At 49.1% G+C, this 10,223-nt stretch overlaps 1 long non-coding RNA gene across 1 annotated transcript; it reads right to left on the bottom strand.

Moving 5' to 3' along the window:
- Positions 1 to 481: 481 nt before the first annotated feature.
- LOC109314149 lies at positions 482 to 3,147 on the bottom strand. Its single transcript, XR_002102222.1, has 3 exons — positions 3,066 to 3,147; positions 917 to 1,055; positions 482 to 518 (listed from the first exon to the last, which is right to left on the bottom strand). It is a non-coding gene; the product is annotated as an uncharacterized LOC109314149 (long non-coding RNA).
- Between the last annotated feature and the right edge of the window lie 7,076 nt (positions 3,148 to 10,223).

The following is a 10,223-nucleotide window of genomic DNA, read 5'->3' as shown; positions in this document are numbered from 1 at the left end:
AGGTTACCTGGCTTTATCAGCTCTGCCCTCCTTCTGCAGTAGTAAACCAGGAGGCTGCTTGAGGGCTTCCAAACTATGAGCACTACACCACGAGTTTTACCCTAAACACAGCTGCCATACAGAGCTGCAGAAATGTTCCCCCATTGAATTAAAATTGTTTCACCCAGAACACCTTGGCCTTGAGGAAGGGGGCTCCTGAGAGACTGCCCCATGGCCAAGGGCCCAGCAATTTCAGAGGTCAAGTGCACTATCAGGTGGCCTGGTCCTGGGGACCAACTCTGGGGCAGCCAACTCTGACTGCACAGAACAGACCAGCTACCAGACTTACCCCTTCCCCTTTCACCCATCTGAATGAACACACCCCATCCCACAGCATTTCCCTCAATGCTGACAGTTGAAGATGCAGATCCTGGGCAAAGAGAGGATTCTCCTTTCCCTGCTCCAGCTACACTTACTGCCAAAAATATTGCGACACTTACGGGATAGAAGCAGCTGCTTTTGCTTTCTTTCCATTTAGCCTTAAAATAAGAAAAGGTTGTTAGCAAAGGGGCTGCAGGGAGGGGATGATGCTCTTTCCCACAGGAACATGGGTCTTGCAGGAAGCACCCAGCTTGGGGATGGTTTTGGGTCATCGACCACTTTCCTTGTAGGTTGGCAAAGGAGTCCAGCTTCTTTCAGGGATGTGTACGTATTGCGGGTGGGGGGAGCAGAGGGGGATTGTTATTAGGGACCTTCTAATCTGCCTTACTTTGAGAAGGAGCTTTCATCTGCTGCCACATCAGGCATCAGACAAACTCTCCTTTGGATATAGCCTCCCCCATTTTCTCTAATCACCCCAGAAGGTGAGGGAGGGTACCTGAGTTTATTACCTCTGCTCTTGCTTGGGGGGGGCAGGAGTATTGCATCTGTTACTCACTTTTTCCACCAGTCTCTGCACCAGAAAAAAGCTGCTACAAGCAGGAGGGCAGTGAGAGAACACACATTGAGGATGGCCAAGGCGATCATGAACACCGCTAAAGATCCCTGGATCACCACACCGGGGCTGCTGCATTCCTCTAATGTTGCACAGAAACACAGGACTCATATCACCTTCCAGGTAGGTGCAGTGCAGCCAGCACCCATCTCACACAAGGGAGAATAAACCATGTAGGCTCCACAGCACACTCAGCCTGATACCCCATAATAAACCCTCCTTGCATGGAGCCCAGGAAGGAACTTCATAGTCCATCTACTCCTCCACATGTGAATTATATCTGGCTTGTCCTCAAGATAACCCCCACTCCCTCCCATGATAAACCATCCCACCTCCACGCAATGTAGCCAGACGAGTCCCTCACAAAAACAGTTCCCCTCCTTCCCTGCCTGGCCCCTTCTGTCAACCCTCTTATCCCATGCATTGAACACAATCTAGTGACAACTCTTCTGTGTCCCTTGCCCCATACCCTCCCAGCAGCCCTGCCCACCATCCCTCCTGTACCCTTCTGGCATTTCACAACACACTGTTGATGAATTCGTGATTTTGTCCCAACCATTCAAGGGACCTTTTCAGTTCCTAGCAGAATTAAGCACTAAGGATTTGCCAGCTTTAAAGATGCAGGTCACTTTACTATGTTGAATACTTGCTTAATTGTCTAATGACTTTTCAGACGGCTCTGTAAGGTCTCTCTAAAGACATCTAGCATCTTCCTGATGTTTATTTGGCAAATTTCCAGTCTTAAGACTTGGCTACACTGAATACCCCTCCATGCATCCTGTACTATATGAAGCCTGGGCTTTCACAAACCCACCCCTGCCCCTGCCCACACTCAACCTGACCCCTCATGAGAACTCAGGTCCTTTACAGTGGCAGTAGAGACCTCACAGTAACCAATGCTCAGTGAATATATGGTGACTGAATCTGCCCCAGGCACACACCTGCAGAGGATGTCTCAGAATAACACACTCCATACACCTACCCCAGGGCTCCCACACTCCACACTGATGCCATCACTTGCACACAGCAACACTACCTCCTTTCACCATTTTTCAGATGCACAAACTGACACTGGGCACAGACAGAAGTGCAGCTCCCCTCCCCCTGTAACTGAGAGTGCTTTGCAGGAAATGCTATGAGGGTTACAACAGTCACAACCACCCCCTGGAACAAACAGAAGTTCACTGTTGGTTCCAGGGTTGGGGGGAAGATGGCCGTTGGCTGCAGCCTGCAGCTAGTTTCCCCTAGCAATGTCCCCTCCTCTCTCCCAGCCTGTCCCTGTTTCAGAGTGGGGGAGGGGAGCAGGGGAGTTCATTATAGGGGTTCCCCTGCCAGTACTGGAGGGTGGGATGGGTGAATTTAAGTCCCTCCCCACCTCATGTGGGGCGGGGGGGAACTCCAATAGAGCCACCCAGAGACGACCGTAGCAGGGTGTGGGGCCTGGGGCAAATCAGCGTGTGCAGGGTCCGGACGTGGTGGCAGGGGGTGGTGGTGAGCAGCCAGATGCAAAGCCAGCCCGGCTCCCTGGGCCCCCCCAAAGCACAGGGCCTGGGGCAGTGCCCCGATTCATACCCCCTTAGGGATGGCCCTAGAGCCACCCCACCCTTCAGAAGGGGCTGATCCCCCTCCCCACCCCCCGACTGAACTCCCTCCACTCCTTTTCCCCCCTCCCATTCTGAGAACAGCCACAGACTGCCAGGCAGCACAGACAGAAGTTACAGAACATGCTCTGATTTGAAATGTCTTCATCTGACCTATCATGCAGATTTTCACCCAATTGGCCATTTTTAAAGCTATATGCAGCTGTGCACTTGTGTTTGATCATGCCTATAGGCCACTTTTTGTGGCTCAATTGGGCAAAAATTGTCATTTCTGCCAGCGTGTCCCACAACAAAGCTGATGCACTGGCACTGACTACTTGCAATACCCCACCTTCCCCACTCCTGCTCGACTCCCATAGTCACCCACATGGTGGTAACAGCATGGAAAACAATAGGAACCAAGTGACACAGCTGTGTCTCATGCCACACACAGCACATGGGCACTTCCAAATGACCCTGGACACACAAATACACCAACATCTTGCACTAACCCTCCATACGCAGACACTGGCACACTTTATCCCACAATGAGTATCTCCAGGGACACAGACATGTGCACTGATAAACTATCTCAGAATACTTCTCATATGCAATGACATAGTGATATGTCACAATAAACTTCTCCCCACTCATGTTGCCATGTCATAATGCCCTCCTCCTCCCCCACCCATGGCCATGTATCACAATAATCCTGGTTTCCCGGCCACACACTCCCTCCTGCCCCATGTCATAGTAACCCCCTCCCTCTGCACACGAACTACAGTACCATGTCAGTAGACATCACTCTGGCATACATGTACCCCAGAGATAGGGTATCTAGGCTATTCTATAGTGTCTCTCATATCCTTCTAATATCTACGCTCTGTCTACTTATGCACTGAATGGCATAACTATAATACCTGTGCTGTGTAGTTTATTTTTCTCATCTCCCTGGGTGGTAATTGTGTCTGTGGGGCAGTGTTTGGGCACGGGCTATTGTTGCTGTCATTTAGAAATACACCTGTGCTGCTCTGTGTTTCTGTTACTGAAGGCAGACTGGAAAAGTATACCTGCCAACTGTAGAGGCAGAGTAAGGTCTGTGGTAGCCATACAATCCCAGGCAGGTTCATTGCTCAATCTGGGACCAGACCCTAGGGGGAAAAGGGACTTACCTTATAGTGCCTAATGTTCTTTGAGAAGTGCTGCCATATACAGACACTGCAGGGGCACCTGGGTCTGCCCCCGGCCTCAAAGATCTGTCAGTCAGCTGCGCTGTACCTTGCCCCTGCTTGGGCTTCAACTTCTCCTACAGTGCAGAATACTGGTGTGCAGGACACAAGAGAAAGAGGAGACAGGAGGGCAAGCTGTGGAATTTGAACACAACCAGTCCATGTGTGTAGCAGGCCACACGCACTCAAAAACTACAGACAGGCAAATATGGATCGTAGAATCATAGAAAATTAGGGTTGGAAGGGACCTCAAGAAGCCATCTAGTACAACTCCCTGCTCAAAGCAGGACCAGCCTCAACTAAATCATCCCACCCAAGACTTTGTCTACCTAGGTATTAAAAACCTTTAAGGATGCAGATTCTACTACCTCTCCAAGTGCTTTACTACTCAGCGCTTTACTACCCTCCCAGTGAGAAAGTTCTTCCTAATATCTAACCTGAACTTCCCTTACTGCAACTTGAGACCAGTGCTCCTTGTTCTGTCAGCTGTCACCACAGAGAACAGTCTAGCTCCATCCTCTTTGAAACCCCCCTTCAGGTAATTGAAGGCTGTTTAAATCCCCTCTCAGTCTTCCCTTCTTCAGACTAAAGAAGCCCAGTTCCCTCAGCCTCTCTTCAGAAGTCATGTGCCTCAGCCCCTAAACCATTTTCATTGCCCTCTGCTGGATTCTCCAATTTGTCCACATTTTGTCTGTAGTTGGGGGCCTAGAACTGGATACAATACTTCAGATGTGACCTCACCAGTGCTGAATAGAAAGGAGTAATTACTTCCCTCGCTCTGCTAGCAGCCATTCTACCAGTGCAGCCCAGTATGCTGATAGCCTTCTTCACAGCAAGGGCACACTGTTGGCTCATATTCAGGTTACTGTGCATTATAAGTCCCAGGTCCTTTTCTGTAGAGCTGCTGCTTAGCCTGTTGGCCCCAGCCTGTACCAGTGCATGGGATTATTCCATCCTAAACACAGGAGTTTGCATTTCTCCTTATGAGGTTTCTTCTAGTCCAATCTTCCAATCTGTCTAGGTCTCTCTGAATCCTAGCCCCACCCTCCAGCATATCTACTACTTTCTCCAGCTTTGTGTTATCTGCAAACCTGCTGAGGGTGCACTCCATCCCATCTTCCAGGTCATTGTTGAAAATATGATGTACCAGTTCCACAGTGTGATCCCTTCCCAGTACGTGGGGCCAGGGGGAGACTTTCCCCTATTTACTTATGTAAAACATGGCTGTGGTGCTGTCCATTGTGTTTTATAAAGGGTTGTTTAGAAATCTGCTTCAGGAAGGAGTCACAAGCTTAACAGAACACCCTGAATTACATGATATCAAAAAGCATCTGCATCTCTTCCTGGGACCACAGACCTTGGGCCTGAACAACATTGTACGTGCTCCCCACCCCACCAAGGAGGTGGTCATCACTAGTGTTTTGAAAAGCAAGAAACAGGTCAAAGGTTTGGAGGATCTGGTTTCTTTGTCTTCCAAACCTAGGACCTACTTTGCAGGCTGTATGTACCCTGGCATCATCAACAACCCAAGCCACCAAGGAGATCATCCCAACAGGATCTCAGCTAGCCAGACCGCAACAGACTCCTATCCAGTTTCTCATCACTGTGGGTTGCAAACACACTCTCCTCGTATCTCCTCATACAAATGGCTTGTGGAAATCTGGGCTATTTCAGGTGAATTTCAAGAGGTTTAGAGCCCTTCCAGAGGTGAAGAATCAACTCACAAGCACAGAATGACACAAGGAGGGAAGGTCTCAGACTAGTTAGATATTAATAGGATATTGCCAGCACCCTAAATTCCAGTGGGAGAACAAAAGGCAACTAGTGCAGAACCCAGAGCACTGTTGCCATTTGCTGCCTGTGAGATGCTCTGCTCAAGAAGCAGCTCCAGTCTCAGACTGGCTGTAAGATGTAACTGTGTATGGAGCAGTGAGTACAGCTTGTGGAGCAAAGGCAAAACCTGCACCCAAAAGGAAGAGTGGCAAGTGGAAATGTCATTTACGTAAACACCACTTTAGGCGTGTGCTTGCCAAGCATGTGAGATCTGAATCTTTGAAGAGCAGTATCCACTGGGCTCCTCCTGCACCCTGCAGGTCCTTGTGACCTCTCACTCAAGGGCAGAGAGGCCACAATTACCTTTTGGTTCTGTTGGGCAGAGGCCTATGGCCCACCCTGTGCCTGGAAACAAAGCTCTACTTACCCTTTCATCAAGGTTGTTTAGAAGGGGTCAGCAACAGTTAGAAAAACTGCTTTGATCCCAACAAAAGGCGTACTGATATCTAAGCACTATGTTAAGATCAGGTCAGATAAACAGAAGGTGTGGGCACCAGAAATTGGTGCACTGGAATTTGGGACTAATCAGAGAGAAAAACAAGAGGACAGGCTACTCTGTCCTACTTGCTTGGGGCTCCTCAATTTGGCAAGGTAAGGGACTGGAAGTATAATTTGACACTTCTTCTTCTGTCCTTGTCATAAACTAGATGTTTTTCCAGAATCATGCACAAGTAATGACTCTTTCAGTTGCTCCAGTGAGGTCCTCCTTTACACAGGTCTCATTCACCAAGGAGTTGGCAAATGAGCATATGCTCACTAGTCTGTACTTCACTGCACTTGGATATGTTCATGTCATTAAAGTAGCCTCATGTGTGTTTCTGATCTTCCAGTTTGTGTGTGCAGGTGATTTGTGCATCACCATGTTGGCCAATCTAGATCTGCCCCCCTTGGAAGGTCCTCCTGGGGCTCCAGGTCCTTTTCAGAACACCTGATTGCACGTAATCTTCCCTACCATAACCTCAGTTGTGCCCTGTCAGTCATTGTGTCCAACTGCGCAACATTGGTCACAAAACTCATTCATGTTTTAAATCATTTAGTTACTTCTGCGTAACCACAGAGTGGATGCTGGGGTGGGGGTCTTCCATCTGCTGTGATCTTTCTTTTTGGCTTGTTACCTTTCTTCTGATATCAGATAGTGCAATGCCAGCTAGTAAGTACAAGCAATCCTTTGCTGTTGGCTTTAGACATCCTGTTATTTCATGACAGCTGTCATTAAAAATAGGGTCTATTTTCTTGGCGTGAACTGATCATACCCATATTGGACATGCATACTCTGCAGTGGAGTAATGCAAGGCAATAGCAGTGGTTCATAATGTAGCTGGGTTTGCTCCCCACTTTGAGGTAACCAACTCTTGAAGTATGTTGTTGCGAGTGCTGACTTTCCCTTTCCTCTTCTCTACATTTGCTTTGAAGGTAAGTCTCTGAGGACATCAAGATGATGGGTGTGTAAGGTTAAAAGCTACTTTAGCAAAATGCTTATGTAGCAAGCTCACTTTTCAGAGCTTGGGTTGAGGCCCAGACTTGAGATCCTGCTGTTTTGATTGGTGGAGCCCATCCACCAATAATGAGGCAGCGGGAGAAATAAAGTCACACTCCTTTCCTAAGGGGATGGGGGAGAAGAGCTCTCCAGACCTGACTGAAGACTGTAAACTGTCAGGTCCAAAAGACTTCAGGGGCTGAGCCCTGGAGCATATAAAAGGAGCAGCATGCTCAGCAGGAGGGGAAGTACGGTGAGGGACTCAAGAAAAGCGGAGCCAAGAAAAGCTGGGGAGCTCTTCCCCAGCGGGCAATAGGCCCATGGCTCCTGAAGCTGCCACTGGAGAAGCAGACTTGGGAGTGGTGCGAGCCTGCTCAAGCTGTTGATGGCACACAGGGACAGTGCTCGGAGACCTGGCTCTAGGAGTGGTGTGAGACTATTCAGGCCCATCATGGTGTGTGGTTCGGTGCACGGAGCCCAGGCTTTGGGAACTGCAAGTAGCAGCTTGAGCCTGCAACCCTGGGAGGGCCAGCGAGCCACACAGTGCATGGGGCAGTGCACGGGGCAAAGGCCTTGGGGCTACAGCGAGGCGGCTCAGGTCCCATCACTCAGCAAGCAGCCAGGTCCCACGGTGCGCAGGGTGGTGCATGGGCCCAAGCCTTGGGAGCCAGGGAGCAGCAGATACTGCTTGGGTTAGCCACCCGGTGTGAGGATGGCTGGCTGGAGCCTGAAGGGCCTGGCCTGTGCTAAGAGAGCCCTCAGTGCCGAGCCAGGGCATGGGGAAATAGTAGCGCTGCAGCATGAGGTCCAGGACCCAGGAGGCAGCAGCAGTGGTGCAGCAGCTGAGAGGAGCTGAGCCCTCGATGCCCAAAGCGGGACACAGGGTGGGGAGGAACCCAGCAGCACGGGAGAGGCCTGGAGAGGTGCTTCAGCAGAGGAGACCCCATCGAGCTGCACCCAGACCACTGCCACCTGACAGTGCGAGTCATTGGGCCCTTGGGTCCTGCAGGGGAGAGACATTTGGGGCAGGCAAACCCAGAGAAGGGGCTGGGTGAGCAGCCCCCCGCCTAGTCAAGGCCCTAAGGGGAGGGGCCCCTGGTGCTCACTGGACATCCCCCAAGGGACCCCATTGGAAGGAGGACTGTCTCTTGCCATGGGTCAGGGACTGTATTAAGGAATAGGTGTTATTAAGATTGTTCATGTTTGCCTTATATTTTGTAATTAAAATGTTGTATTGTGATGCTGTAAATAGCTTTATTTAGGATTTGACCTTGGTTATTTGTTAGTGTTCTCTGTGTAAATATATGTATATGATATTTAGTTTTATGTTTATGTATATTATAACGTAATAAACTGTATATAGTTAAGAACTTTGGGCTTGGGCTAACTCTATAGAGGAAAGAGGGCTCTGCTTGAAATTCTGGCATCCCTCTCACGGCGGCACCCCCTCCTGCCTTCCCATCCCATTCAACTGAGAATAGGGCACACTCTTGGGTGCACATGGGTCACACTTAGCATAAGCAATGCTATTCTGTGCCTCAATATAATTATAGGACACTGAAAACTGAGGTGCCCTATTTTTGACTTGTATATTGCCTGTCAGCAAGCAGGTTGTAAGAGGATGTGGTTTGACACTTCAGACCTTAGCGAACAGTGTGAGGCAGGAAGATGCAGGTGATACATAAATAAGCAAAATGGCTAGATGCTGGTAAAGTACAGCCGGCTACTGCAAAGGTATGTTTTTGAGGCCAGTAAACCACACACAAAATTCAGCTGTATCAAGAATAAGCTGTAAAACATGACTGGTTCACTCTCGAAACCACAGTAACACTCCTCTGATACAGTGCCTTAGCAACTACAGCAAATTTGAAGTGCTGTCAGGCGACTGGCACTTAACAGCTTGCGAAACATTTCTCACGGGAACTCTGGGACGCCCGGCCAGCAGATTCTGGGGATCTTGACACTGAAGTCCTCCACAACTTGCAACTGTGCATCTGCAGTATATTACATTATATGTAAGTGAAGCAAGCTTGTAGTTTCATAATAAGTCAAGCCAATTACTGCAATGGTTCCTTAATCACCACTTCACCCACTAATTCCAAAATTATTCCCAGTAATCCCAACAGGTGGACTGGAAGGAATGAGCTTTACCATCATGGTTATCATCCCCACCATCACCTGGGATCTGAGGACCCACCATAAGACTACTGGCTTTTCCTCATCCAGATCCTATAATGTCCCAATAAGATGACATTGTAAACTCAAACCCACAGCAGGGCCAGCAGAAGCACAGAATCAGCAGCTCCATTCTCAAGACGTGTTGAGGAGTGGGGCAGTGCAATGGTCAAGTGTTTAGCTCTGGCAGTCAAATACCAGGGAGTGGAGATGTGCTGGGGGGAAATCAGTTCAGACTGAACTGAAACTTAAACTATGTTGTATTTTCTTGCTGTATCAAAAAACCCAACAAACCCAAAACAAAACAAAAAAACCCACTTGTTTGCTCTGACACATCTTCAAACTGAAGTTACCTGGTTTGTTTTGGACCCAAAATTGGCAAAAAAGGAGCCCCTCCTCTCTTTCTACCTGTGTGAAACCAGTGTGAAACACCTAGGTTCAGTCCCTTCTTGTGAAGTGATCACAGAGAAAGGACTAAAAGGCAATCCAAGGAGGAATAGTAATATAGCTCAGAGAGCCCTTGCAGATTATAACTTGCCTCCCTCTTCCTCCTCAGCCTGCTGATATACCCTCCTCACCTGAGAAGATTTGAACCTACATCTCCCAAGAGTGTGCCCTCACCTTCAGGCTATAAACTGCTGTGGAGCCAGGGACTTGCTACATGTCCCTCCTTTGGCCACAGATCCACTTCAAATAGACATTTAAATTTTCACTAGCCCAAGGCAGCATCCTCACCACCAGGCCGGAGAACTGGCCTCACACTCATGGTCTTACACAAACTGGAGTGGCTGGAACAGGAGGGGTAAGGGACCCCATCTCAGAGTACCCAGTGGTAGCAGGGTTAATTGCTTCCCGGATAGAGAGGTTGACAGATGCATGTGCACGCGCGCACACACACTCTCTCTCACTCTCTCTCTCTCTCTCTCTCTCTCTCTCTCCCTCTCTCTCTCTCTCTC

The sequence above is a fragment of the Crocodylus porosus genome, unplaced genomic scaffold, assembly GCF_001723895.1.
Source record: "Crocodylus porosus isolate Cpor-Errol unplaced genomic scaffold, CroPor_comp1, whole genome shotgun sequence".
Taxonomy (NCBI): domain Eukaryota; kingdom Metazoa; phylum Chordata; order Crocodylia; family Crocodylidae; genus Crocodylus; species Crocodylus porosus.
The sequence above is the reverse complement of the archived record's forward strand: the minus strand, read 5'-3'. Positions and strand labels throughout refer to the sequence as shown.